This window comes from Triplophysa dalaica, chromosome 22 (assembly GCF_015846415.1).
Source record: "Triplophysa dalaica isolate WHDGS20190420 chromosome 22, ASM1584641v1, whole genome shotgun sequence".
Lineage (NCBI taxonomy): Eukaryota > Metazoa > Chordata > Actinopteri > Cypriniformes > Nemacheilidae > Triplophysa > Triplophysa dalaica.
In genome coordinates this window covers 16085891-16091210 of record NC_079563.1, presented here as the reverse complement: position 1 = coordinate 16091210, position 5320 = coordinate 16085891, and positions in this window count along the sequence as shown.

Sequence of the window (5320 nt, the reverse complement as noted above, 5' to 3'; positions counted from 1 at the left end):
TTATTGGTTTGCTGTCTTCTTTTTGGTTCATGCATCAGTCTTTGACCTGCTTTGTTACGCAACGTGCTATGTAGAGCAATTTGTCTGTTTAGGGCTACAAAACAACATGGCAAATCACATGTAAGGGGTCCCACGGTGTATGTAGATAGAAATGGCTCATTGAAAGGTGATAAAAACAAAATGCTTCAGTATATAAGGTCTGTAGACACCTATAAAGACATAGTATATTATATTGCATTTTTCTCAATAGATCCTCCTTAATATCACACGTTGTACCTTTGATTGCCCATTTAATTCTTGAGGCAATTTGAACTTTAATTGCACCTTTTGAGTAAATTTTTGATAGAAATAATAAAATAATAACGGTTGTATTCTTTAAGCTTTCTCTTGCATTAATACAGTGCTTAAAATCAACCGAGGCAAATGAAAGAAAAATAGAAACGTGAATGAAACATATATAACGCATTATATGAATATTATATAAACATACATAAATATTATACTATATGCATAATATTCTATGCATCCAAGTTGTGCCCATTAGTGTGATGATTGAAATAACAGTTACTGTTTGAAATACATTTTTGAGGGTCACCGTCTCTCGCTTCCTCCAATGGAACCTCGCTTTCTGATTTCCACCTGTGAAGGTTAAACGGCGGTCAACTGACAGCGTATATCTAATTTTAACCTGTGAATTGCACGCATCCTCCCCAAAATCACCTCGGTACCTTTGATTCCAACCGTGAGACTGTGATGCGCAAAAATACTTTACAAACTGGTATTTGCATTTCTGCCAGTTTTCAACAATGACAGGAAAGAGATGGCAAAGGAGGGTTTGGAAAATACTGTCTTATAACTATGGGAAAACGGCTTGTTGGCTTCCATTTTGAAAAACAGCTCGTCCAACCATTGTGCGAGAAACGCATTGATCTCAATTCTGCGCTTCCTGTTGGCCACTTGAAACAAATGTCCGAATAAACATTACCTTTGATTCAAGTCAGATTTGTTGCATTGAGTGTTCCATATAGGATTACATTACAAAAATGCTTTGATCATTAAACCACAATAAAAAAGAAATGTTACACGCGGTAGGTAAATAATTGTTATTTATTTTTAACTGCGTGTTTCTCATTCAAAGCCTGCAGTCCGCAGCTTCCCCTCCTCTATAATCCTTTAATGCGTTTTCTTTCCTTCAACTTCAAATAACCTTTTCCTCCATGTGAACTTCACAGTCCAAAGATTCTTATCGTGCTTGAACCGCCAATAACCCCAGATTTCCTTTTGGCTTTAAAACAGAGAAGAGGCCAAACGCACGAGTCACATCTAAACCAGGGTCAGCGTTTGAAACCGCACAAGCGGCCGTTTGTCTGTCTCACATCCTCTCATATCCCGGACTATTCTGATGGGGGTGTTTGGATGCCGCCAAGAAAGGTTCTCACTATTTAACTACAGCCCACTACACAAAGGAAATATTTTGGTCTTCCAGGAAGATAAAGTACTGAGGTAAGTAAGGTTCAACAGGTTGAGACGGAGGGATTGAGTTGCTGCGTGTGTTGCCTACGGTAAAACAAGGTGTTGTGGGTGAATGTTTAACTGAACTTCATCACGGTTCCACAGTGGTTGGTTTTAAAAACACTCATTCACAGGTCTCATGTAATGACTCGGGACGGTGTCAAAATTGTTCTTTCACAAGGAAGTAAATGTGTGGCCTACTGTTTAGTTACCTCAAACAAAGTGCCTCACATATGTAAGCACGTGTAATCGTGTTTCTATTCATAAATGTTTACCGTGGTTTTTGGGATATTTTACCTTATGATTTTAGGCACATTTTTTTGAGTTGTGCCCCTGACTATAATAAAATCAATATAGTACGTAGCCTCAAGTGACTTAATATTTTTAAATATAAACAATTTTATGATTAATGCCCATATTTACCAAACAATGGATTTAAACAACCCAACCAATCCTCATGATGGCAACTTCTTGTAGTCTGGGTTAATACCTCAGGGGTCGTGACATTTGTATGTCTCTGACATCTCTAATGGTTGATCTGCAGTTGCCCTGCAGCTGTGAAACCCCCCTTCCCATAATTTCCCATCAGCCCTTTCTTCAAAGGCTACCAGAAATGTGACAGCTGGCAGAAGAACTTCTCCTTTCATTCATCGGTGATCACTTATTCCTGTGGTTGATCACGAGCAACTGGTGGTGCGTTGACCTCGTGCTACGAGACATAAGGAGCTTAAACTTGATTCAACATACTGGAGTTAACATTTCATCAGCGATTAAAGAGACAATAAATTTAGTTTAAAAAAAATGAAACAAATGTGGTGTTTTTGACCTCGGATAATGTACGATTTTGTTAATGGAAGGAGGATACATTTTGTTACTTTACATGTCATCTGTTTAAATATTTCTTATTTGAAATGTTTGGTAACAATGTAAAATAAGGTTGTATTTGTTAAAGCGGCCCTGCAACAATGTGTCATGCTTTCTGACATCTTTACAATGTTAAGTGCGCTGTTTTCTCATGCTTAACATGGTCTACTTGTTAAAAACAAGTTGGGTGTATTACGTAGTATTTCTGTGCTCCATTCACTCCCCCGGTGGTCATATAGGTTTCGGAAAGTTTTTTTCAAACATATAAAACTGGTTCGCAACAACCTTTCTTAGTCCCTTATTGGACAATTCTTTCAGAAAAGCATGGGGCACGGCCACAGGAGAGCAGGAGAAGGAGCATATGCAGATATCACTTTCACTTGTGTGCACGAGAGAGCAATAGCATACGTTTGCAAAATTCAGGTGTTTGTTTGTTCACTGCATTTACGTGATGAATGTTATATAAACGGTGGATATAACGCTGCATTCGGAGATCGTTTGAAACTGATATATGGAGCCGTCCCAGCGCTAAAAGATGCCAGATATGATCCACCTGCGCTGAGTGAAACTGATTTCTGTGTTTTGTTGACAATGGGTGCGCACGTGCTTTGGTTCAGCCTACCACTCCCCCCCGCACGCGCCGTATGATTTCGGAAACAATCGTAAAGCTGTATCTACCCTTTTATCTACTACACACTTGCATTATTCGACCAATCACTACGAACTGGTTAACTGGCCAATCACAGCATACCTTGCTCAGAGCAATGAGCTTTCTAATAATCTGCGTGTTTCGGAGAGGCGGGGCAAAGAGGAGATACAAAAATGCATTACATCTAAAATAAACGATAATATTCGTATCAGCCGTGTCATATCACCCCTTTAACAAACATTATTCAGAAAAACATTTTAGCTCATGTTAGCTTACACATTAACTAATGTTTACAAATACGACCTTAAAGTACCAAATGTTCTTTATATGTGTTATTATAAACAGTATAATATGTTTTGTAAACATTATTTATGCAAACCTTGCAGACATTTGAATATACCTAAATATGTAAATCAAATACAAATAAACCAAATAACAAAGATGAATAATAATTAAATATAATAAAGTGTTACATTTGTGTTATATTTCAAGGAAATGTTTTGATTTTCTCTGAATATACTCTACATGACCAGCTCAAAGTCAGCTCTTAGGGTCATGGACTTTCAGCGCAAACATTTCCACAAATCTCTCTTAAATGTGAAAGGTGCCTTAGTGTCAAGCAATCTCACTGAGGCCAGACTGAGATTAGAACTATTGGATCTAAGGCCAAAGGTTAAAGAGAGGCCCATCGTGCCCTATGCATTGTACCAAAAAGTGCTGGAGATTAATTTCCACTCCTGAAGTTAAGAAAACTCCCCAGACTGACCCGTGAAACCTTTGCATTACACTTCAGATGAATGTTTGGAGTGCCGTAAAATCATATCTATCTATCTATCTAAGCAGCTTGCTATAAATAAAGTCTTAAGGGTGTAACATGAACTCAAATGTTGTCACATGTGGCTGCCTCTGGTAAGGTGTAATGGCATCATGATTTGCGTGACCTTCGACCTGAAAATGTAAAGTAGTGATATTTTATGTAACCCGAGAGAGCCATGCTTGTTTACTGTACAGGAAATAGCTCTGATATTCCCTAGATGTGTACAGTAGATATGCACATGCAGTGAAATATCACATGCCTGAGGGTTCATGAGAGATCAAACTCCATATTTACACAGAAAGAAACTGGAGCAGGTCTACAAAACAACTCTTTCAGTGTCATGGGTGTAAGTAACGTGACACCTATAGTAAAAAAAAGTGACGCAGATACTCCTCTTAAGGTTGTGTTTTTATTTAGAGTAGATAATTCAACGCTTTTCTTATCGTTCTTGCAACCAAAGCCTTCAAATCAAAAGCATTGTTTGAAAGGAGTCACTAAGGTTTCAGATACAAAAGCGTTCTTAATAAAGTCTTAAGTGCGGTACAAACATTCTTACATTCTCAAATGACTTTTGGTGTTCTTTTAGACTTGTACACTTCAGTCTGTTTCAGAGTTTATGGAACTTTTTATTGATTGAAAATATATACACGAGCGCCATCTGCTGGAAGGTTTAAAAATGTTTGAAATGTCAGACGGAACACTGTAGGAAAAATAAATCGTTTGTTTGTCTGTCATCAGTCAGAGGTTATAAAATAAAAAAAAGGCCAAAACAGAGGTAGCCTATATTTGTATAGATGTATCATAAAGAAAGTCTTCACGTGTAGTACTTTTTAAAGAAACGTTAACACGTCTTTAATAAATAAAATACCTCCAATATAGGTAATTACAGTAATTCTTAATGGTAACTTGCTGCCCAAAGACTTTTATATTTATTTTCACAGGCATGAATAACCTTGCTGTTCATGGCTAAATTCAGTGTTACCTTGAAATGTATTTATTTTATTTATTTTAAAATTCAGGAACATGATTTGAAAACTATTTTCAGAGGAATTATTTACTTCATAAGGACATATAAATAATATATCTCTTGTACTTGTCTGCGTTTATGTTAAGGGTAAAGAAGCCTACTTAATGGACAAGCTCCACAAAATATATTATGGTAATGAAGTACACACTTATTTAACCCTGTCAATTGCTCATGTACCAGGGACGGCTAAAGAACACATGAGTCTTACCATATTTTGATCTTTAAAACGTTTATTTCAAAGTATTTATTATTTACTGTTAAAAGCATTTAAATAATTCTGAAAATAAAAAGCACAGTCCTGCCAAACTATTTAAAATTAAACACATTATTTATGTAGCATTAATATGTCTTATTATCTTAAAAGTCATTAAACCATGTAATATTCATGTGATAGTGATGAATGCTAAGCCACATAAAGAACACTGAACATATACAATTTACAATAGCTGGC